Source organism: Triturus cristatus, chromosome 2_2, assembly GCF_964204655.1.
Source record: "Triturus cristatus chromosome 2_2, aTriCri1.1, whole genome shotgun sequence".
Taxonomy (NCBI): domain Eukaryota; kingdom Metazoa; phylum Chordata; class Amphibia; order Caudata; family Salamandridae; genus Triturus; species Triturus cristatus.
The window spans coordinates 534,836,552-534,862,403 of record NC_140582.1 but is presented as its reverse complement, the minus strand read 5'-3'; the positions used below and the strand labels follow the sequence as shown (position 1 = coordinate 534,862,403).

Sequence of the window (25,852 nt, the reverse complement as noted above, 5' to 3'; positions counted from 1 at the left end):
GCAAGGCAGAGACTTGCACAGGCCTTGCAATACACTTCAACAAGGGCGCGTAAGAAGCTGCCTTGCCTTTGTGTTGGAGCTCCATTACCCCAGGAAACAAAGCCCTGCAATGGCCGGAGGCCAACGAAAGCAGGGATATCACCCGGGACCGCTGCAGCAGGACCACGGCTGCTCAATCCACGTTACTAACAGAAGGAAATCCACCCCACTAGCTTGAGCACAATCATTGGCGCCCTCTGTCTCAGGAAAATATGAGCAGAACTATGTCCCTACAAAAGAGAAAAGACTGTCAAACCCCGCTGAGCATGGCAAACAGGATATAAGTATAAACAAATCTATATAATAAAGAGAACACTCAGTGCTAGAGATTGGCACTCCACTGCATGATCATAAGGTAGAAAAAATGAAAGTCAGTATGGCAGTCCCTGCCTTTGAGGCAAGAAATGATAGAAGAAGCCAAGGAGAGGGACTGATGTAAAAGTAACACGTCTTAGTTTTTGGTTTAAACTAGAATAGGTGAATTCTGCCTGTACATCGGGTCAACCCTCAGTTAGTTAGGAATGGGATAAGGAAGATGGACGAAAAAGTACTGCATATTTACTTTTACATTTGCATACAGTACCACGAGTGAGGGAAACGAAAATTGCTAAACCTGTATTGCAATTACCAAGAAGTATAGCATACAAAAACAAGCATTGGCACAGCCAATAGGTCTCGCCTTTGGGACCTTATAAGTGTTTAGCCATGCAACAGTTGCATAACTGAATACTTATAAGGTCCCAAAAGCGAGACCTATTGGCTATGCCAAGCAGCCACGAAAGTGAAAGTAATCGCGGTAAAAGCGGCGCACGCGCCCGCGCACATGCACTGTGGCTCTAGGCTGGCCTGGTAGCACTTTTTGGAGCCCTCTCAATAAATCTCGCCAGACCAGCGCATGCGCTGGGTCAGGCGAGACCTAATAAATGGCATTGCTTTGGATAATAAAAGTTTAGATTTTAGGTAAAATACAGTAGCATATTTATTGATGTATTCCCTTCAGTTGTGTACCTTGGATAGTTAAGCAGTCAGTCTGAGCTACAGTTATTCACTATTTTTCTTTCCTGGTTAAATATATGGGGGCAGATTTATGTTTCCTGGCGCATCCCTGCAAATCAGCAGGGATGCGCCAGGAAAGATGCGTCACGCAAGTTTACCCTTGCGCCACCATAGATGTGCCGCATTTACAATGCAGTGCATCGTGGAGCAAGGATAAACAGATGCGTGAAGCATCTGATGGCGTAAGGGCGGCGCATTGCTGGAGTCGTGTCGCAAGCACGACGCAACTCCAGCAATGTTTAGGGGCTGCCCATACCTTACATGCTGCGTCATGCCTTACGCCTGCTTCAAGCAGGCGCAAGGTTTTGACGCAGCAGCGTCGGAAAAGTGACTGAGTGAAATCTTGTAGATTTCACTGCGTCACTTTTCCGAGGCTTTATCCGCTGGAACGCCCACCCTGCATACATTAAACCTGACGCAGGATAATGTGGCGCAGGGCTTTACACCGTGACACATCTCCATAGATGCGTCACGATGTAAATAGGGCGTAACGTGGCGCAGGGTTTACGCCGCCGCTGCGTTACAAAAGTGACGCAATGGCGGCGTAAAAGTGGCGCAAGTCTAACATAAATCTGCCCCATAGTGTGGTGTCTTTTTTTCTTCAGACTGTATTTACTTAGGCATGGTGCACATGCTGTTGATTTAAAAGCAACTTCTGTAGGAGTCCGGATATTCTCTATGAAGGCATGGATAGAATAAGTCATACTGATATTTTAATTTTGTCTTCAACTTAGAAATTTGCTCTTTGTAATTTTTATTTTTATGCCCTCTGGGTTTGCTTCCTTCATTTAAATGTATTTATTCCAGACAGGAAAAGACACGGCGTATTTTCCCTGCTTGAAAAGCTTTTAGTCTCGAAATTCCGCCTAACAAGCTTATTATCATTGGCACCTTGGACTACAAACCAAGCACGTGTGCAAACATTAATGTGCTCCCCATTCATTGCAAAGGTGAAGCATCATTTCTGTTATTTTCATGTCTAATCATTAAGTTATACTTGAGCCCTTGTTTGAGATTTATTTTCATCAGTTGGTACACATTTAATGAAGTTGTGCCTACCTGAGTTTTCTTTTAACATATTTTCAGTTAATAAATATTTTAGAGGGATACTAAGGTTTTGCTCCATCTCACATACCCCGAAGTAGATTAATAAAACTGGTGCTTTACCTCTCCCTGGTTCGGTTGCCCATGAACCAATCATTGAAATCAACAGACAGATATTTGAGAGGAGTCACCCGAGACCACAACAGAGAGTCATATTACTTGGAGTCCCAGCTACTTACTGCATGGAGGTTTGTCACCTTATTTAAAAAAAGCCATACCTACAGCAATGATTAAAGTGCATCAATGTCCACACTTCTATGAACGTCACATATGAAGGGAATATTGTTACCAGCACACTATAAGGAATACAAGAGATCCACCACCAGTTAGAAAATCAATATGGATCTTCTTAGTCGATTCGTATCCAATCTCTAATTCATCTACTTTGTTGCACATCTAAGATACCGTTAAAACACGAGTCAGCCCAGCAACAACTCAAATAACAAAAGAGGGCATACAATCTGACAATGAGGCGTACAAATTACAGAAACGCACATCAATGTATGAACGGGCATGCATTTTTCAACATATGGTTGCAAGAGAGGTACAATATTTTTATTATGTTCAAATGCAGAAGATAATGTTAAAAGCAGTACCTTTCTATGCCTTGGCTACACAGCACATGCTCTGTCTTGAAGAGACATGTTATTTACAATTTAGTGGGTTTCAGCCCTCCCATAGGCTGACCACTCGTTGCTCTCATATCCTTCATTCCCGTTTGTCCAGAGCATAAAAGCATCATGCCTCTTCCTGTGTTTGGCTCCCTCCCAGAGCATGGACCAAGTACTTGTCTCCATCCACTGCTCCCATCTTAGGAGCTACTTTTTTCTTTGAGCACTTCTTACAAGTGCTCTTCTTTTCGCTGCAAACTTCATCACTCACAGTTCTCTAGCAAGGGCTCTCCCAGGCTTCTCAGCCCTCTTCTTCCTCGTTGCATGACTGACAGTGCCCCTGGAAGAGCTCTCCCAGGCTCCTCAGTCCTCTTCTACCTCGTTGCTCAATGCCGCCTGGCTCCACTCGCTACTACTCCTCCCTGGTTTCTGGGAGCCTCCATACTCTATTTCCGCCTCTCTCCTCCTGCACTGCAGCGCTCCTCTGCCTAGCTGCTCATCTCGTTGCTCTCCTCCTTCTGTCTTTCCGAGCTCTTCTCACACTCAGTTCCTCCGATCCATGGCTCACAATGGCTCCGGTGTGGGCAACGCTGCAGCTCACCTAGGTGGACGAGGGCTCCCGTGTGTGAGGACTGCTGTGTGAGTTTGTATGTTTGCACGCCTGTCAATGTGCCTACCTCTGTCTCAATGTGCATTTAGAAGGGGAAGTGGAGGGGCGTCTTTCTCTGTGATTGCTTATGGTGGGTACAATCACTGTTAGGGTGTGTTTATGACTATTGTGTGTGTCCGTGCTATGCCTAATCTGTTGGAGGGTGTTATCACTGCCTACTTCTGTCTGAGTGTGCGAGTCTCGAAGGGGCTCAGGGCATGGAGTTTGAAGGAAACTACTTTTGCCGTGATTGTGGAGGGGACACATGTCACTGTGAGTGTCTGCATGTGCATATCTTACATTGTGCTCAACACATTTACTTGAGTGTCACAGTCTGTACATATTGTGTGCACTTCACTGTGTGTGTTTGTATTTAAGCCTTCCAGTGTGCGTCGCCATGTACCTGCCATTACACGTCTATCATGAGTGTGCCACTGAGCGTAACTGTCACTGTGTGTGTCAGTCGCTTTACATTTCTGTCATGCGCATCACAGTGTGTCTTTTCCTGTATGTTTGTGTGTGTGTGCCTATCTGTCAGTGTCCGTACATCACTATAGTGTGTGCTCCAGTCACTACCTGTGTGTTGATGTATGTTTACTTGTCACCATGTCATTGTAGGTCCCATCTCTAGTGAAGGCATTTTGGAATCTCAACGCTTGTCCCATTTGAACGGCCCTCAGACATGCTTTTCAGAGGAGAGGGGAGCAGAGGGACAGAGCCACACATCCCTCCCTCTTTTCAGATTCTCCTGTCACTGTCAGGCTGGTTTGTATCAATCAATTTGTGCCTTTCTGTTTCTGTCACTCTGCTTACTTGTCATCTCATACATTCTTTTCAATATGCACGTTTTGTGTGCATGAGTGTGTGACACTGTGTCTATCGTTGTCACTGTCCCTTAGTGTGCCTGCTACTAGGTGTTCCTTTGTCACGGTCTGTGTGCCTGATTCGATGTTAGTTTTTGTTTTTTGTTTTTTAACTTACAACGTGTGCATCAAGTGATTTTTGTGTGTCTGTCAATTCATATGTTTATTTTGTTTACCTCCTTCACTGTGTAGTTATCTCTGCATGTGTCCTATGCCAATAAGGTTTTCTGTGTTTGTACTTTTTCCTGTCGCTGCGTATGTGTGTGTTCCTTGAATTGGACCTCTATATACATCACTGTCACTTTATGTATGTGTCTCAGTCGCTGTGTGTTCTGTCACTGTGTGGACACCTATATGTCAATGTACATCCCTGCATGCTTCGACTTGCAAGCCTCAGTGCATGTGCGTGTGTCACTAAATCATTGAATCCCTCTGTCACTGCGTGTCTCAATATGTCTGTGGGTGTGTGGGTGTTAGATGAGCCCCCCCCACCTCCATCCCCGCCTGCGCTTCTGGTGCTCCTTCGTAGTCATGTGGCATCTCTGGTTACGTAAATGGCGGGGTGAGTTCAGAATACAGTGCAGGGTGCTCTTGCCCAAATATTTTGTTTCACCAAAACCTTTTTCTTCATTATCACACATGAAAGCGCTTTCAATATGTGAGTTCAGATAGTGCTTTTTACATGACTTTCAGGCATGCTGTTGCTATTCAACATGGCTAAAAGACATTGACAGCGCTTATAGCGCTCGGATTGCTGGGACCTATTGTCTTTGCCAGTGCTTGTTTCCTTTTAGTAGATCTGGCGTTAGCCAAGTCCTTTTGACTTTACCAGAAAAATATATGCATACCATGATTAGTAATGAGAGCATCATACAACCCTTATGACCATATGATCGAAAGGACTATTGTCGTGGTATTCACAGTTTTCTTCTGCCCACTACAGCATTAAACATGGTGCAGTGAATAAGCCCACTTCCGCCATTGGCTAAATTAATTGTGAGTGATCTCATTTTGGCCTTTCCTGAAAAGCACATCCACACACATAATAGTTTCCTTCAGTGCCAGGGACTACTATCGCAATATGTTCTTTTTGAGAACATTCTTTTTTTCCTTTTAGCTAATTCTTTTTAGCTTGACTATTGTCTGGCAGCTTCCCTAACAATAAGTTTTTTACCAAAATCATGACAAAAAAACCCAAGAAGAAACAAACCCTAAGGGCTGACAGCCAACACTAGACCTATTGCATTTCCCAATGCTTTTTGGTTTTATTAGCAGGTTTTTTTTTTACAGAAATATGGACTTGTGCATCACCATTTTTATTGAAATGTTCTCAATGTTTTACTGGTCTTTCATATTTTAGTTACATAGACAATAGACATTTCTTTCTTCAATAGTCATAAATAATTTTAAAATTATATAAATTATATTTACACATGGGTACTACACGCAAGCATTGACTTGCTCTTTGACAGTTTTCTCACCCTGGATATCAAAATCTTGAGAGACAAAGCTAGGGTATCAGTTAGTCGCATTGGAAGTGATGTTGGAGAGAATGAGGCGAAGTGAAGAGGAGTGTTTGAGTCAGTTTGAGTGAATGACTGTGAACGTGTTGGCTGAGAAGTGTGAAACTGAAAACTAGACAGTAACGTAGGGCTTATTAATGGATGTACTGTGTGTGCATGTGTGTGTCAGAATCCCTTTCAGAGTGCCACAGGGCATATGGGCTTTTGGACCCAGCCGTGGTGATTTAGGTCCTTTATTCCTGATGTCCTGGGGCCTGACCTACTATGGATTCCGAGCAATTAGGCCAAGCACCGCTTCTGCACTTGACTATCAGTGGTAGCTGCGGACGAGCAGTCAAAGACTCCCTCGGTGGGAAGTGCAGATATAAGTAAGTGAATAAGACTCATAACTCAATGTGCACACAGTACAAACAATAAATTAACAGCTAACTTAGAAATTCGGGGTGGTGTACGCACCTGAGATATTCTAGAAACTAAAGGTGGTGAGTGTTTTGGTGAAATACTGCAAAAATGCATTAGGGGACAGACTCGGAGTGTGTCTGTGATAGATCTGAGCTAAGGGATCCTAGATCCTGAATCCAGAGCACTCTCTTGCTGGGATCCTACTATGGCTCCCTCCCATGAGCGAGCTACGGCCTCATCTTTTTCACCCAGTATCTCAAAGTGGTCCCTAAAGAAATTAGCAAAGACCTATTTGTCCCTCATCCTGGAAATTCTCCATCTTCTGCCTCCACATAATTCCTTCTGATTTATGGACATGGTGCTGAGGTCAATTCCCAAACCTATGTTCTCAATTGCCTATGCATATCACCTTTGTGCATAGAAATGAAAATAGTGGAATTATTGCAGTTGTGGAGCAGATTGCAAATAGCCAATGGCACCTCTGCATCTTGGGCTCCTAAAATTTAGGCTCCCCACCGCATACCCTCAACTGTTAGAACCCCTTTCAAGGGGCCACGGGTCAAGCAGGGGCTACTGGGACCAACCTTAGTGGTTGAGGCCTTTTACTCCTGATGTCCTGGGGAGGACCTACTTTGGATCCCGAGCCATTAAGCCAAGTACACCTTCTGCACTTGACTATCAGTTTTAGCTGTGGTTGAGCAGTTAAAGACTCCCTTGGGTGTCCAGTCCAATACTTACTTTTATAAGTCCAAAAAGTATTCTATTTTTAACCATACACATGAAAAGAATAACAATACTCACCTACAAACCCCTCACACACACCTACAAAGCCATCCACAACGCTGAGACCGCATACCTCAACCACCGCCTCTCTTCCACACTCGCACCAGACATCTCCGCTCCGGCTATCAGGCCCTGGCCACCATCCCATGGATCTGCAGGACCACTGCTGGAGAAAGGTCATTCTCCTACCACGCTGCAAAGAAATGGAACTCCCTACCTCTGCATCTCAGGCAATCTCCATCTCTCCTTCAATTCAGGAAGGACCTCAAGACGTGGCTCTTGAACTGAACAGTTGCCCCCGCCCCCCTCAGCACCTTGAACCCTTACAGGTGATTAGTTGTGCTTTACAAGACCATTGATTTATTGACTACTATGCAATAACACACTCCCTTTGCGGTTGTCGCTTTAGTACATGTCAGTCCAATCCCTGTCCCCCCCCCTGCCTTGCAACTTGTTTGGGGCTATTCTCCATTCACTGGTAGTCGCATCCAGGGTATGCGTACTAGTAAGTTGTACTCAAGAGTTTCTCTTTGACTTATTTATTAGTCAAAAGCATCCATTGTGCTGTAGCACTGTTAGCAGTGAGAACCCAGAGCCCCCATGCTCAGTTGCGGTCTTGTTTTGTTCAGTGGTATAGTGAATGCCCTCTCTGTTAGTGCTCCTGTTTCCACATCCTGTTCAGTAAAGACGGGGCTGCCTGCAGCTCACATGGCAGCATCCAGCAGGCCCAGGCTCTCTCCTCCGAGCAATGCTGAGGGTTCCTCCAGCAATAGGAGCTTTTCCTGCTCAACCAAGACGAGGTAAGTCACTTTTCCTCTAACAAGGGAGAGGGTTTCTCCAGCTCCCAAAAAATGGAGCTTCAGCGAGGGTGTGATATCTTCCTTGGTGTCCTTGCAATCATCATAGAATCATTCAGGTACCTGCCAGTCATAGCAGCAATCCTCTCGTCCAGGCCACGACCCGAACGCTTTTCCACAATTTTACCGGCAACCCCTCCTGGCAAACGGAGTTGCCACAATTCTCCCAATTGGGTGTAGATTCCTCTGGTGTGATCACCCTCACTACTGTGGCCCCTCCTGGCATACCAGGTCACCAATCTTGTCAGACAGAAGTCTCACGCTCCTGCCCCTAATAAGTTCACCGGTGGGCCCCTCTGGCATATGGGGTCAACGTGGTGCAGTAATGAATCCCGCACAGTGCTCTTCATGCAGCTTAGATCACGGCAGCCCTCTACTGGAATATGGGGTTTGCTGGACCATTCCTGCACACATGCAATGACTTTGCGCGTTCATTTTCCCCACTCAGGGAGTCCTCTCGGTAGGGATACCCACTGGACCTCACTCCCTGCAATCCTCTCCTCTTCCTCGCAGGCACTGTTGCTTCAGGCTCCAGGACAGATGAACTTGGTTTTCCCTGGGTGATGGCCCCTCACCCAGCAGGGAGACCAGCAGGCCTTGGCCTCCAGCCCTGCTGACAGGCAGAAGTCTTTCAGAGCTTGTTATGTTATGCTATGTAGACTTGTATAGCATGGCAATCACAAATGCATCCAGATGTTTTGGGCAGGTGTGAAGGAGCAGGACCTCACCAAGTTAATGGAATAGCTAGGTCTTCAGCTTCTTGCGAAATCCGAAAATCAAGGAGGAGATTCTCATGTATTGTGGGAGAGCATTGTGGTTTTGGGAGTGATGTAGGAGAGGGATCATTCTCCCATTCTGTTCTCATGAATGCGGAAGGTGTGGGCGAGTGCAAGTGTGGCTGAGCATAGGAATCTGGGGGGGTTGGTGAAAGTGTATTTGGTTGTCAAGGTATGTTGGTCCGATATTGTGCAGTGCTTTGTATAAGTGAGTAAAAAGGTCTTGTTGAATGAATGAATGAAACATTATTTATATTGCGCAGCTATGCCCAATGGGCGTCAAGGCGCCTAATCCAAATAAAGACTGTGAGCGAAAAGAAACAGAGCCTACTGGTAAGCATTGATAAAGAGCCAAGTTTTCAATGACTTCCTAAAGAGGTCAAGGGAGGGCAGTGATTTGATTTCCAGGGGGAGTGAATTCCACATCAGAGGAGCCAGTATGGAAAAAGCTTTGCTCCCCCATCTAGCCTTCTTGGCTCTGGGAATTACCAGTTGATTAAGCTCACTGGATCGGAGACATCTACTCGGAACGTATCTAGAGAGAAGTGATCCAAGGGCATCAGCCGGGCCTGCAGTTAAAGCCTTATATGTAAGGCAGAGGAGTTTAAAAGTGATCCTTGAGGGGATGGGGAGCCAGTGGAGGTTCTTCCTCGCTAAGATCATCGAGGCCAGCCAGGGCAAAGCGAGAGCAAACCGCGCTGCCGCGTTTTGTATGACCTGCAAACGCTGAAGCAGGCCCTTGTTGGCCCCGGCGTACACTGAGTTGCAGTAATCAAGCCTTGAGCCAACAAGGGCGATCACCACCTGTTTCCGTGCCTGAGGGGACAAGTAGTGTACGATTCTTTTCAAGGTCTTGATGACTCCCCAACAGGTAGCCACCGTTCTGTTGACCTGAAGCTCCATGGAGAGCTGGGTGTCGAAGATGACGCCTAGGTTCCTGGCAGATTGTGTTGGTGTTGGGCAGCTACCTAAAGAAGGAGGCCACCAATCATCTGACCATATGCCCTGGTCCTTGCCAAAGACCAGGACCTCTGTCTTGTCCCCGTTCAACTTTAGGGAGTTGGCAATCATCCACTCTGCAACAAGTTGCATGCAGGCCCTAAAGTTAGAAGCGGTTTCACCCACAGAGTGAGTCAGGGATACCATAATCTGCGTGTCGTCGGCATACGACACTACCTCCATCCCCTGAGATCTTACTAGTCTTGCAAGTGGGGCCACGTAGATGTTAAACAGGGTCGGACTCAATGCCGACCCCTGTGGCACCCCACATTGCAAAGACTTAGCGGGGGAGAGGTATTCACCTAGCATGACACGCTGCTCTCGTTGTTGAAGAAAGGAGCTCAGGAGACTGAGTGCCGGTCCTTCTACCCCTGCCTCCCTTAACCTAGTTGTTAAAGTAAGGGGAGACAGGGTGTCAAATGCTGCTGAAAGATCCAGCAGCACCAGTACGGTGGTTAGACCCAAATCCACTTTTCTGCGGATGTTGTCCATGACTTTCGTCAAAGCAGACTCCGTGCTATGCAGCTTTCTAAAGCCATGTTGGGACCCGTCCAAGAAACCAGAGGTATCGAGGAAGTTTGAAAGATGGAAATTCAAATGGGTCTCCAACATCTTAGCAGGGGCCGGCAGCAGAGAGATGGGTCTAAAGTTCTTCAGTACTCCAGGGTCCAAGGTGGTCTTTTTCAGCAGCGGCTTCACGATGGCTTTCTTCCAAAGTGACGGGAAGATGCCCTGTTCCAATGCTCCATTCATGACTTCCAGCATCGAAGGAAGAATGATCTCTCTGCAGTTCTTCAGTACTTTCAGAGGAACTGGATCGAGTGGAGATGACGATTTAGTATTGTCCAACAGGCTATTAAGATCCTCTAGCGAAAGGGCAGGGAAATGATCAAGGGAGTGAGAGGATTCTTTAGTCCAAGCTTCCAGATGTTTAATTTGGGAGAAATCCTCGGCATTAAGCGAGTTCCCCTGCGACTTTAGAGCTATGTAGATATCATCTATCTTTTTGTAGAAAAAGTCTGATATATCATTGCATAGCTCCTGGGAAGCTACTACAGGATCGGGGGCCTGGAGAGAGCACAAAGAGTCCACTATTTTGAAAAGCTCTTTGGAGGATGTTAAAGAACAGGTTAAATTGGAAAAATAATCCTGTTTTTCCTTAATGACTCTCTTTTTGTACTCACGTAGTAGGCTCTTATAGCCTTCTCTATCCTTGAGATCCCAGGATTTACGCCACCTACGTTCCTTCTGTCTGCAAGTTTGTCTGAGAAGCCTCAGATCGACGGAAAACCAGGGGGCAGTTGGCTTCTGTCTAGCTGCAGCTTTCAGGGAAGGAGGAGCTAGTTCGTCAGCGGCTCTGGTGATGGCATCAGCAAGTTCTTGGGCCGACTCATCCACCTTCCGCTGAGTTGAAATATGGGCATTGAGAATAAAAGGGGCTACAGCCTCCTTAGTAAAATTTTTGAAGCTCCTTTTGAATTGTTTTTTACCAGAGCCCACAATGGCAACGGGGCAGGGAATGTCTAGAAACAGCGGGACTGCTAAATGGTCAGACCAGGTAATCGGGACCGGTGTCCCAACCCCTAATCTAGGGTCGTTGGAAAAGATCCCGTCAAGGATATGCCCCGCCTTATGAGTCGGGTGGAGAACTCGTTGTACAAAGTCACATGCCTCCAGAGAATTAAGCAGAGAGCAGGTCTCTTTCGAAGTAACATCCTCTAGGTGAAAATTAATGTCGCCCAGAATAGTGAGATGGGGTCTACCAAAATAAGGCTCCAAAATTCTAAAAAGTTCTGAGCAAAAATTAGCTCTAGACCCAGGGGGCCTATAAAGTAGTATGCCAGAAAAGGAGCTCACCGGGGTATGCACAATACAAAAGTATAGCGCCTCAAAAGGATCCGTAGAGATCGATAAGGGTTTTATGGTACATGTGAGAGTAGATTTAAAAAGGATGGCTATTCCACCCCCTCTACAGCGTTCTCTGTCTAACCTTAGAAGGTGTATCCTTCAGGAATGGCCAGAAGCAGATCATGGCCAGAAGACTCAGTAGCCCACGTTTCTGTAACAAAGATCCAGTCAGGGTTCCTTGAGCTAACAAAATCGTGAAATTCAATCCCATGTTTGATCAATGAGCGCGCATTGATCAAAAATCCCTGTTTGGATTGGGAGGTATGACTGGCCGGCAAAGAAGAGATTGAATAAATGCGGGCCTGAGTAGGACCGGCAAAAGGAACGTTGCACGAGGGACACAGGTGGGCGCGACACAATACCTCGGGTCTGAGCTGATGATGGCAGCAGAGCGCAGGGGGTCTAAGGGACAAAAGGGTGCCATAAAGGTCCCCCCGGGAGGAAGGCGCGTCAATGCCTGGGGGCCCAGGGTCCAGCCCGTCCTGCAGCGCGTCCTCAGCGCGGGCGGGCGCAGACGGGCTTGCCTTTGGCGCGCCTTCGGCGCGCCGCCGGCGCGGACGTGCGGAGCAGATGTTTTTATCCATTGGTGAGTGAGGAGGGTAGGAGGGACGATGGACTGCACCGTCTCCCTTCCCTTCCCAAGATGGCGGCTCCGGTGGGTGGGGGGGGAGTGCCCAGCGTCACTCACAGCTGAGCTGCGCTGTCCTGTTTGACTGCTGCCTGGAGGGAAGTAATCTCACCCCAGGTAAGAACAAAGATAAAAACGGGCTATTTAAGATATATACAATTTTTTAAAATGGATCAGTTCTTACAATTTTTAGATGCTGAAGGCAGCGTTCGTAGTGGCAAAAGTATCTGTGCAATTCTTCTCAATTAAAAATAACACAGAAAGATAGCAGCGCAAGCGAGCGCTAAGAGCCCCGGCTTTCCGCCTCAAGGCGAGTGATTAGCACAAAATAACAATCAGTGACAATGATCAGTTCGTGGAATGCTGTCACAAGCACTCTTGTGCCGCTTTACTCCTGGTGAAGGGGATAGCCTTCCGTCAATATGAGGGCAGCACTTTTGGGTGCTCCTACTGGTCCAAGACCACAATTCCCGAGACAGGCCTTTGTCATGGTGCACACGCATGATCCGTGTTCACCTATAATATAAAATCAGCATTAGGGATCTAGATAACAGTACAGATGGGCATTCAGGGCAGGGGTACATGTCTTTAACCTTGAAGAGAACTTTTCCATCCCATCAGTGTGTATGCACTGCTGAATGAAAATGTTTTGTTATGTCATGTGTGTTTGTGTAGTGCTCAACTCACCCAGGAGGGTCTCCTGGCGTTGAAGCAGAAGCTCTGGCTGAGCTAGGGTCAGGGCTAGGTTAAGAGCTCGGTTTACATTTTCTTGCAGAGGAGTCAGCTCTGATACACAGGGGCAGGTCTTACCAGTCCTTAGGAGCCAGCTAGGGAAAGGCATGTCTATCGCATTTTGTTCTGCGCATGAGAGTGATTGTGCAAGCAGGAGTCCTACTGAGTGGTGTTAGTGGTTGGTAGGTTTGCTTGACAATGCATGCACAGCGGAAAATCTTACAAAACACAGCGCAGTCTCGTTCAAATTCCTTTTCTGAAATGGCATCATATTTAAGCTGAAATGACCGGTCATTGTTTAAGGGCAATGCACTTCACAGTTCTGATTATCTTCCTCTGGGAATCATAGTGCTTGGATCGGATGTATTATGAGTGGTTTCTAGCTTCACTCGGCTGTGGTCATTGTCTTTGCTCCCACATGACTCTCCACGACCTTATGAAATCAACAGAAAAATAGTATTCAGCATTACTACTCAGAGAGGGGCTTATGTTGGTTACATTGAGCATAGTATTTTATTGAGCGGAAGTTGGTACTTTCCCTTAGATCAGAGGTCTTCAAACTGTGGGGCACGTGAATGTGTTTACGGGGGTGCGAATGGGTCTGCAGTTACATGTAAATAAAGATAGCCTGGAATCGCGAAAGGCACATTCCTAGGCTGACTTCATTTGCATGCATCAGTTAAAGCCCATTAAAAAAGTGTGAGGACGACACCACATAGTGACATGGGGCAGGGGGCAGTGAGTGTGAGGTAGGGTCAAAGACATGGCTAAAAAGAAAAAAATCAGTATTTCATTGTTTGTTGTTTTCCTTCGTATAACCTTGAAACCAATGAGAGCGGCTCTTATAATCCAAAGCACCCAGTTACTTTAAAGTTCAAAAATCAATCACCCTTTGGAGAAACCCTATGTATTGTTAATATCCACAATTTATGCAACCGCATTCATACTACACACAGATATTACTCCACTCAGGATGTTTAAGGCACTTATGTACAGATTTACTAATTTTTAGAAAAAAAATCACAAATAAAAATACATAAAATACACAATATTCAATTCAGAGCAATTGATCAAAAGACACTTTAAAAACACAATAAATCCTAATGAGAATTCATTCACATTAAAAAAAGAGAATTTGTCAAGACATCTGTATTTGTCATACAATTGTTAATTTGGTAAAATAGACAGCACCATGCATGGACATCAGTTCCCTGCCTAATTCTGACTGCTGACTCTGGGCAAAATTCAACACAAAAACTCAGGGCGTCGACGCGTTTCGGTGGAACAATCACAGTTAGGCCAGCTTCTTCAAGACTCAGGGGCAGATTTATGTTAACTGGCGCATCCCTGCATATCAGCAGTGATGCGCCAATTATTATGCGCCACAGCTGCGCCACCATGGATGCGCCGCATTTATAATGCGGCGCACCATGGGGCAAAAACGGCACAGATGCGTGACGCATCTGTGCCGTAAAAGTGGCGCTTTGCTGGAGTTGCGTCGCAAGCGCGACGCAGCTCCAGCAATGTTCTGGGGGGCCCTATCTGTACAAAGCTGCGTCAATCCTTACACCTGCTTCAAGCAGGCGCAGGGTTTTGACGCAGCATGGGCCTAAAAGTGACTGAGTGAAATCTTGTAGATTTCACTCAGCCACTTTTAGGAGGCGTTCCTGCGCCGGAATGCCCCCACCTGCCCTGGAACGCCTACATGTGGCGCAGGGCTTTACAATGTGACGCATCTCCCAGATGCGTCACGTTGTAAATACCCCGCACCATGGCGCAGGATTTGCGCCGCTGCTGCGTCACAAAAGTGACGCAACGGCGGCGCAAAAGTGGCGCAAGTGCAACATAAATCTGCCCCTGAGGGGCAGATTTATGTTAACTGGCGCATCCCTGCATATCAGCAGGGATGCGCCAATTATTATGCGCCACAGCTGCGCCACCATGGATGCGCCGCATTTATAATGCGGCGCACCATGGGGCAAAAACGGCACAGATGCGTGACGCATCTGTGCCGTAAAAGTGGCGCATTGCTGGAGTTGCGTCGCAAGCGCGACGCAGCTTCAGCAATGTTCTGGGGGGCCCTATCTGTACAATGCTGCGTCAATCCTTACGCCTGCTTCAAGCAGGCGCAGGGTTTTGACGCAGCATGGGCCTAAAAGTGACTGAGTGAAATCTTGTAGATTTCACTCAGCCACTTTTAGGAGGCGTTCCTGCGCCGGAATGCCCCCACCTGCCCTGGAACGCCTACATGTGGCGCAGGGCTTTACAACGTGACGCATCTCCCAGATGCGTCACGTTGTAAATACCCCGCACCATGGCGCAGGATTTGCGCCGCTGCTGCGTCACAAAAGTGACGCAACGGCGGCGCAAAAGTGGCGCAAGTGCAACATAAATCTGCCCCTCAGCGTTTATTTCTCCTTTGTTAATAATTCAGTGATCATTCATTTATAGCATCGGTTCAACAGCACTCGGGTTGAAACCACTCCCAATAGATACGGATGATACTTCTAAAAAGACCTTTGATAATGTATTTCATAAGGGTCAGTGGTTTATTTTCCCCAAATTCAAATGTTCTCCATATATCTCATGCCCTGGGAAAATACTTGTTTCGCTCCCTGATATGATATAATATGGGTCGTCACAACTCCTCTGTAACTTTAATTTATATCCAACATATCTAAGGGCCGGAACATATCTCGGCGACTTAGCGTAAGAAGTGTGGCTCAATGATTAGAGCGGCAGACCCTGATGCAGAGGTCTAGCCCGGGACCAGGGTTCAATTCCCCGCATCGGCGGGTCTTGGGCTCAAAAATTCCACGGACCTGATAATTCTCGCCTCGGTGCCTATTCCAATCATGGAGTCCCACTCTGCAACTCTGGGCAGTAGCTTGCTTAATCTCCACAACGGCCCCCACAACGCTAAGGATGCCTGGCCTCCACCTTGGGGGTGCCCAGGAGTAGACGCCTCACAGGGAAAGCCAGGATGGGTTCCACAGCGGTATTTGTACAAGCGCCTTGGGACCCTTGCGGGTGAGTAGTGCGCTATACAAGTATCAAATTTACATTTAAGGGACCTTCGTATTATCAGGTGAGAATTAACATGGCTTAAGATGTTGCTTTAATATCCCTATAAAGGCTTGTGTTTTATTTTCTCAGAACTTACTTTCAGTATTACAGAAGGTAACTAGTCACCTGTAATCAAGTACTCCAATGCACAACACAGTGTCCCTGGAGCACACAGCTTTCCCGTCTTCTCTCACCAAATGCAAGATGTCCGGCACAGGGCTGTTTGCTGAGGGCTCTGATGGCTTTCATTTTCTGACAGTGAAAATAGTCTATGGAGAAACAGCAAAACAAAATGCAAGGTTGAAACCCTGCCTTTGAATGTACTTTACTAATGCGTGAACCAGCTATTACGCAATGGTCAAATGCACACAACACTTTACTTATGTCTAGCAGCGGTTATTAACCTTTTGAGTTCTGCTGACCTCCACTGAATCACTACTGAGAGTAGCAGACGCGCACTGAACAATTTCTATGATTTGAACCTCAAAGAAATACAAAAAAATACAGGAACAAGGATACATCAAACTTTGTTTGATTCACAAATAAAATATATACAAACATCAATATTTTAGTTTCATTGGGAAGGCTGCAGGGTTTCAAAATGTGGTTTTATTTTCCAAAGTCAAAAAGATATGATAGATGCTAGCAAATGAATGCTAGCAAATCAATTTGTGTTTTTTGCTTCCAATGCATGCATTCTGTTTTCTGTACTTGCACTGTTCCCTGGAATGCAGTTAAGGATAAAAAATTAAATTTTTAGCCTCCAATTTCAAATTCTTTCATATTTAAAGTGTTTAAAATTATTAAGTTTTCAGTTTTGCTCTTTTATGTGTATATACTTTATTAATCTGCTAATAATATTTAATTTTCTCATCAGATATGGATCTCCAGTGGTCTATAGACTCCAGGGTAAGACCAGTGGCATAGAAAGTAAGTATGGAGAAGAAAGAATGTGTTACCATCCTGCCTTGTTTCTTCATAGGCAGCTCTGTGGAAACGAAAAGTAGATTTCTATGTCTAAATTATAACTAATTAGTGTTCCCAGCACATCAATGTAATGTCATGAAAAGAAGCTATCCAGCCTCAGTGTTCTATAATGCATAATTAATGCTCTTCTCCTTCATTACTTGCTATGGTTAATGTTGTTCGCAAACTGTACAAATATTTGAACCGTTCTGCGTAAGAATTACCACATTTAATTTCTGCTATTTCTTTAAGTGTGCAGCGTTTCATGTCTCACGTTCTAAAAGGAATAAAATGCCCTTACATAAATGTAACAAAAATATTGAAGGTAATCTAGGAGTTCCGTACCCTTTCTAAAGGCAATTGTCCTTGGGTCTTGTACGTTATATGGTTATAGAACACATGGTTAAATTATATATATATATATATAAAAAAAAAAATAAAAAAAAAAAAATATATATATATATATATATATATATATATATATATATATATATATATATATATATCCAAACAGACCCTGCTTCACGTAGAAGAGAGCACGCATCCGAGGAATGTTGAGTTTTCAGGCACTTTTTTTTCCAAAAGGGCCTCCTCCGACCCAGTACCAAAGAGAGATGCGTTTCGGCTGGCCAGGCAGCCTTCCTCAATCTAATGAGCGCCATTTTTTAAAAAGCATTTATACATGTCAAACTTCATAGACATAGACAACATCTTGTGATTCCAATTAAAAATATACACAAATTTAATTTATATCCAACATATCTAAGGGCCGGAACATATCTCGGCGATTTAGCGATATGTGCAACAGCGGATCTCCGTATACCCCGTCTGGTATGCACCCGGATCACGTATCCATAGCTCCTAATTCTAACGGATATCGCTTCTCCCGACTCTTGCTCATGGATGCAGTTCGTGAATCAACCACGATAGAATATACGGATTTATTGAGGCTTCCTTTGTATAACTACATTTAAAAACATGCATAAACTACAAATGAAAAATTAATGCAAGCTAAACTGATAAAAGGGAAATGTCATCTTTTACCATATGAATCCTCAGTCGGCTAATGTGATCACTGCAGATGTCTTCATGTGTAAATAGAGAGTCACAGAATTAAATCCTGATTGGTGCAGTGAGGAATAGTGACTTGTTTATAGTCCTATGATGTCGCAGCCTGAAACAGAAAGCACTGTAAATGTCATTATTTGAAAATTGTATTACACTGTATAAAACAGGCTGCTGCATATTACTGCTTAAGAAAAAAACAAGTACGCATTTTAGTGATAAGCATTCAGGATATATCTAGTATAAATATTTTATGTGTGTCCATTAAAAAGGTGACCTCCTTTTAACATATATTACCACTCAAAAAGATTAAATGTTTGTCACCATGAAGCTGAGTGACTTGTTAATTAAAAGCTACACTGGCTCCAAAGCAGTCTTTATATTTGGTGATTAACCATTGCACACATTTACATTTCTTTCAGGTAGCAGGCACCTTGGTGAGAAAGCATGTTTCTTCTTAAGTTCTCTACTATCTATTTCACAACACAGGAGCTCCCACCACTCTCTGTGAGTGGACACTGGACCCTAGTCATGGCAGTCTTCCTATGAAAAAGAGCATGGGGTGCATTTTCCCTGCTAGCAATGTGGCATAGTTTACAGTTGTTGCGCGTCGAATGGGCCAAGCAACAGGGTAGGAGGTGGGTTAAATGTGCTTTTTTGTTGCTTTTTTACACAAAATGACAGAAAGCCTGCTTTGTGCATCTGGCCTAGAACTAATGGCCCTGTTGAGTGCGCAGAGTAGACAGCCTGCTTCACAGAGCTGTAGGTGTCATTGGTGGTGCAGTTGCAGGGAATACTTGCTGTGCCAGTGTTTCTTAGAGCCTTGGAGCAATGGCCCAAGGGAGGGTAAAAAATGAAGTAGAGGAGACATCTTGATTTGGCCAGAGAGATGAGTGGGATGCTGAGAGATGGGAGGGAGCGGGATCATGAGAGATGGGAGGGAGAGGGAGGGTGTGAGATAGGACCCCATGTTGTTAACAAACGTCAGAGGCCGCAGCAAGTCAGTACCTATCATTAGTGAAACAGGTACAGTGACACTTTTGCCCAGGAGCTCACTGCTTCACGATTCTGAATGGTTTACAATACAAAATGGGCATGGGGCCTTATTTTCCTTGCCAGCATTAGGGCAGATGACACCCTTGGCGCAAAAAAAGACGGGCAGCAATCAGTAACTCATTTTCTTTCAGAAAGACACTGGACTTGTTTCGAGATTGAAGTGATGGTCAGATATGGTGGGGAAGGAGGGAAAGAAGAAGAGATAGCCTGCTGCTCAGGACTAGATCCATCATTAGTGCATCAAGTGAAGTGCATTGCATCCCACAGCACCTCTATTATCGGCAGTAGTGTTTTTGGTAAATTCTGTTCTTATTGATGCTGTTGCATTTTTTATGTCTCATATTTAGTGTGGATTACAGCTACAGAAAAGCATCCTTGAAATGTTCTCATGATCCCCACTCCCTGTGAACATCTTTCTCCTCCCACTCCCCAAATCCTTGCCATAAACTTTTGGAGGGGGGCACAACTTCATAACATTTTACTTAGGGGGGTTCAGAGCAATACAATTTGAAGACCTTTTCCTTAGAGGAGTGCTTGTTTGATTTGTTGTTAATTGTATGCTCTATACAAAAGGACTGTGTTGCAGTGTGTTGGCTATTGCCCTTTCTGCAGGGTCATCCCCAAACGTTTTGCCTTCACCCTCTTGGTATTCTGAAACTGTTTTTGTTAGCTTTGAAGACTTTGTACACTTTGCCACTGCTAACCAAGTTTAAAATGCTTGTACCCTGTCAATCAATCAATCAAATGATCTTTATTCGGATATATTTAAAAACATCCATAAAAGTACATACAAATTACTTCAAACATTCCTATACACAGCCAAATAAATGCAAATATCAATGTGCAAATAGTGCAAAGATAGTTCTAAATCTAACATGTTTGTTTTGTTCGCATCAGAAAGCTCTAAAAGATGCGTCCGTTAAAATACATAAAAAGTCATCCCAATGAACAATAAAACAGGTCTTAAGAAAACAGCATGTCTAAAAGTACATCCAATGTACAAATATGCAATGTGCAAGTGATAAAACAACCGGATACATTAATGAAAACAGATCTTATAAAACAGCATATCTAATAGTACACCCAATGTGCAAAAATACAATGTGCAAATAATGAACAGGCTGTCAAGCCAGATTCATTGGCGTAAATGAACAACCATTGTGCAAAATACAGTATGTTGAGTGAGCAGAATAATGAACACACTTCAAGTCGTATTCATTGAGGCACGGGAACGGACAGCAATTTGAAGAAAGTGACTAACTCTGTAAATTACATCGTCAGTACTTAGCATCCGTAGAACTCTAAAAGCCTCATTAAAATCCGTCAGGGCATTGGCTCTAAAATAGGGGATTAGAAAGTGTTTGGTATATTTTACATAAAAGCCACAAAACAGTGTGAAATGCAGCAGACTTTGCTTTCCACCCTGGTTACATGGGCAAGATAAGTTTCCCAAATTATGGGTGTAACCTAAGGGGAAGCAGAGTAAGTTTACCACGCTCCCATCCCTAAATCTAAACAGCAAACTCCGATTCCATCTGCCCAGTTTCTTGCGCAGATAGCCTTGGGGCATGTTAAATGGCCTAGTACATAATACTTGTAAGGGTATATACCCAAGAATTGCTGGCTTTGTAAATTCAATTTTTTCTCTATTCACTCGATACAGATCAAATAAGGCCCTTTTCACTGTAGTCTTATGTGATGAGTCAATTGTTTCGGGTGCTGAGAAAAGATGCCCCATTTCTACGCTTAGAAGGCTCATCTGTACCGCATTAAGCCAGGGAATATATTTTGCCCGCTCACTTTTTAGGCAATCTAAAATTATGTCACGGGTCAGTGAGGCGGCTGGGTTACGCCAGATTTTTAACCAAAACAAAGTGGGTCTAGATTTTATAAAGTCCTCTATATATGGGAGATTCAATTCTCTATGGCACACGTATGATGGTGCCGAAATAACTCCCCCCAGGACCTTCCTACAGAATTTATTTTCTTCTGTCTGAATGTTGGTGCAACTCGAGTATCCCCACACCTCGGCACCGTAGGTTCCTGTAGGGACGCACTGGGTTTTATAGATTTGTAGAAGTGATAGAATGACCTCAGTATGCTTTGGTTGGCGTAAAGTAATTATAGAGTTAATGGCTTTGCCCAGTTTGTTCCTCCCTCTGGCGACATGAGGTTGCCAGGATCCGAAATCGGAAAACAACAGGCCTAGGTAAGGGAAAGTGCTAGTGCTATTTAAAACATTGTTCCCTGACGTAATATGGCGGATTTTATGTTTCTTTGGCCCACAAGACATTATATAAGATTTTTAAAAATTTGTACATAGGTCAAGGTCGGCCATATAGGAGACAAAGCCTGAAATTAAAGTGCGAAGTGCATTAGGTGTACGGCCTAATAGTACCGCATCGTCGGCATAAAGCAGTACAGGGAGGGGATTGCCATTGACAAGCGGGACATCAGTAGTTAATTTATCCAAAGATGTGCTTAATTCATTTATATATAGGATAAAAAGCAGGGGAGCCAAGACACAACCTTGTCTTACACCCCTGCCGATTAAAATCTCGCCCGAAACCTCACCATCGTTATTAATACGAACACAGGCTTTTAAATCACTGTGTAAATGAGCCAGGAATTGGACCAAAGGTTCATCCAAACCATATCTCAGCAAGGCTGTCCATAGGCGGGATCGGTTGACAAAATCAAAAGCAGAGCTTAGATCCATAAAACCTAGGTAAAGTGGGGATTTTTTTGCTATAATATATTTATCTAAAACTAAGTTTAGGTTCAAGCACTGCTCAACCGTCCCTACATTGCTTCTAAAACCTAACTGACATGGGTGTAAAATTTTATTTTCTTCGGCCCAAGTGCTGATCTTATTAAAAATGACCCTGCCCAAAATCTTCAGTGTATTGTCAATTAATGATATTGGGCGATAACTGCCAGGATCAAGTCTGTTCCCTTTTTTAAAAATAGGTACGATGGTGCTATTGGATCAGGAATCGGGCAATGAGGTAATGGATAAGTTATTAAAAACATTGCACAAGAGTGGGGACCATAGGTCAGGCTCTGATTAAGTCAATAGATACTCCATCGGGCCCTGGCGCTTTATTTCCTGCGCTTTGAAGAATTGCATCCTCTACTTCCGTTATTGAAATGTGCGGAAACTTAGATGATTGACAGTTTTCAATGGGAGGAGTCGATGCCATGTAAATATTTGTAAAGTGCTTCACCCATACGTCCCCTGGTATGCTACAATTTATGGGAGTGATATTGGAGCCAAGTGATTTCAGGTTCTTGACCTCGCTCCAAAACCCAGCAACATCCTTTGTTGCTGCAGTTCGTACGAGTGATTCCCAATGAGTTTTTAAAAGCTCTTCGGATCGTGTTCTTAAAGTACGTTTGTAACTAGACCTCAGGGTCCTCACCAAAGACTGATCGGGTGGGTCAATTTTTAGGGCAGCTCTCAAATCTCTATTTGCTCTAGAGCAGGAGTTATCAAACCATCTAGGGTTAAAGTTAGTATTAATTAAAACTGGCTTAGATATCTCCTTCTTTATGGTCTTACACAGTTCCGTGAATGCTTCCACAATCGCATAGTCAGGGCAGTCGGAGGATAGGCAGGTGAATACTAATCCAGAATAGGATTTTACAACTCGGGCTAACACCCCCTTATTGTCAATCCCCTTCCAGACCACCCTGAGCTTGTCCGTCGACGCGACTAGGTTTTTTGCCCCTATTTCTATCCGCTTCAACTTTTTGTAAGGAAGTTTAAGAGTGGATAGGATAGGGTAATGGTCGCTATATATAGACCTAACTACTGTGGCCTCTAATAAAAGGTCCACAAGCGTAGGGGTCATGAATACATAATCAATTGTGGAAGCACTCCCATGCCCAATATAAGTAGCCACGGGACAGTTATTTTCCATAGTATTTGCCTTTTCCATAACGTTAATTAGGTCCCTTGTGGCCAGAAGGTTGGATAATTCTTCACCTCTTTTACAGGGAGGAGTTTGACGGTGAATGTGTGCGTTAAAATCACCTCCTACACATATCCCATCAAGTTTGCCACACTTTTGTCCTTCTATAATATCGTCAATAAAATTAAACAGCCTTATAAAATTCATATTGGGATGTGTTTTAAAATCATTGTTATAAAAATTTATTAAACATATTCTAACACTACTAATATAAAGCAATGCCTGGAAGTTTCTGTTGTGTGTTTCCAGTGGTTCAATTTTGACATCTGCACCTATTTTGACCCATATTGATAATCCCCCGCTGGGTCTACCCATAGCAGGTGTTGGAACGCTTTGGTTAAAACAACTGAAACCATCAAAAAGTAGAGGAGCGGTGCACCAAGTTTCTTGAAACATCAAGATATCAATTTTAGAAACCCAGTCCACCCAGTCCCCATTTGTAACTTTAGCATTTAAACCAGCTACATTCCAGCTCAGGATTGCCAAATTGTTAGAGGATGGTACCGGGGTAAAAACATAGCTATTGCCCTTGGGCACCTTATCATCATTAGCAATCACTATAGTTGGATCAATAAATGAATCCCCTGCTAGGCCGAATGTATTAGAATAATTCCTGATTACTGAATCTGGCGAGATGGTTGAGGGTCAGTCCAAAGTGCCCAGATCAGACAGTTCACTGTACCTATTATGTAAGGGGAGAAGTGAAAGAATGGGGCTGGGTGGTCTATGATGGGGTCTATAAAAGTAGCCCAATGGCAGAGTGGTTATGTCAGTAGGGGGGGGAAAACACATATTGATACTACCAAGGATAAATTTAACTGTAGAGGGATTTCTAAAATTGATGACAATGCAATCCCCTTCTATATTCTTGGGTAGTGGCCCAACCCAATTCACCCGTCGAGTGGTCAAAATTTCTCTCATAATATTAGGTCCTACCCCTTTGTGTTTGGATAGCCAGTCTATACACTTGTTGTTTAGCTGCATCCATGACTCGCTCTGTCCCTCCCTTAACTGAGGTACGCCTGCCAAAATTATTACATAGGGGCAGGCGTCGGGGGGCAAATGGAGGACAGGCCCTGAGTGCATTGTTGGCCTTATAGTAGTTGTTTGGCCCTTATCTAATGCAGTGTTAATAGGTACCTTCCTCCCTGTGGCATACAGGGTGGGAGCATCTTTTAACGTATTGGTGGCTATAGTAATGGGGCATGTTGGTTCTGTGACTGCAGTCAGGGTGTGCTGGGGGTTTTTTGAAGTGTGATTTCTCCCTTCATTGGCGCCTTTCGATGCAGTGTTAACAATAGTTGCTTTTCTGGAAGCATTTTGCCCCTCACTCAAAATGCCCTTATTAGCAGTTTCTAAATCTTTCAAAAAGCGCTCACCCCTTATTAGGTCAAGACTAATAGCCCCCTTCCTTTTAACATCTTCATTCTTTATCAAGGTTTCAATGCGGTCTAATCTTTTAAAAATATTATTAAACTGTTTGATCATTTGACATTCTAACTGTTTAAAAATGGTATCTACAATGGTTTCCATAAAATTCGCATTTGATTTCATTGCAGTGATACTAACCGGCTCAGTCTGTGTGCATATGCAATTTATACCATTTCTGGGAGGAGTAATGTCCAGGAGTTCTTCGGCCAATTGCGCTTGTTCAATCGTAACACTACTGCCCCCTGTTATTTTTTGCTTCCCTCTAGTCCACATACTCTGTGGTGTGGGTTGGCCCTTGTTATACAAAGCTGGTTTCCTTTTATTAGTTGAGGATTTTGGAGGGCCTCTTTTCCTTTTTCCTCCAGCGGGTTTAGCTTTCGGGGATACATGAGGGATAGGGACATATTCAGTAGTATCGAGCTGGGAGTCAAGAATAATAGTGTCGCTTTCCTCCCCAGGGGTAATAGATGGTAGGTGGAGCACATTGGACTTAGACACTGTAACAGTTGGGGATAAGGGTATGATGTGTTCAGTACTTGAGTCCCGGGGCTCAGGGTGTGCACGTAAGAGCTCCAATGACATCCGTCTCTCTGTGCTCGCAATTTCATTGGCAACCATGTTGAAAGCGTTGTCCAGCATACTTTCTAATGATAGCAGTATAATCGGATGTGCCACATCCGGTCTACCAATTTGGATAGCAGAGCGCTTCCCCCTGGTGGACATGTCGCTTCTCTCACCTGTCTACAGCTTAGATGGTTGGCCCGCCCGACCACTGTTGACCTCTGAGGGCCTCAGAGGGCCCGCCCTTTGCCCGGGCTTAGCCCGGCGCCGCCCGCGCGCGTCCCGCCACGCGGAGGGAGCCGTGAGTTTTAAAGCGCCTCCGGGCGCGCTGACAACAGGAAGGGGTCGGGGCAGTGATGGTTCACGGGAGCTGTAGTCTCCCCCAACAGCGGCCTGCGGTGTCGTGGAGGCGGCGGGGGAGACTCCCAGCGTAGGTGCCCCGTCCAAAATGCAGCGTTGCAGCAATCCAGGAGCCCAGGTTGGTCGTGGCGCGGTGTCCGCTTGTGTGGAACACAATAGCACCCCCCGCTCCACCGAGGGAGCCGTGAGTTTTAAAGCGCCTCCGGGCGCGCTGACAACAGGAAGGGGGCGGGGCAGTGATGGTTCACGGGAGCTGTAGTCTCCCCCAACAGCGGCCTGCGGTGTCGTGGAGGCGGCGGGGGAGACTCACAGCGTAGGTGCCCCGTCCAAAATGCAGCGTTGCAGCAATCCAGGAGCCCAGGTTGGTCGTGGCGCGGTGTCCGCTTGCGTGGAACACTATAGCACCCCCCGCTCCACCGAGGGAGCCGTGAGTTTTAAAGCGC

At 44.9% G+C, this 25,852-nt stretch overlaps 1 long non-coding RNA gene across 4 annotated transcripts in view; it reads right to left on the bottom strand.

Annotated features, from left to right (window-relative positions):
- LOC146862465 (uncharacterized) overlaps positions 1–25,852 on the bottom strand; it is a 306,932-nt gene that overhangs the window by 93,804 nt on the left and 187,276 nt on the right. For all 4 annotated transcript variants that reach the window (XR_014978457.1, XR_014978458.1, XR_014978461.1 and 1 more), the window contains 2 exons: positions 18,007–18,136; positions 16,123–16,265 (listed from right to left, as the gene is read on the bottom strand). This is a non-coding gene — a long non-coding RNA (uncharacterized LOC146862465). The remainder of the gene's footprint in view (positions 1–16,122; positions 16,266–18,006; positions 18,137–25,852) is intronic.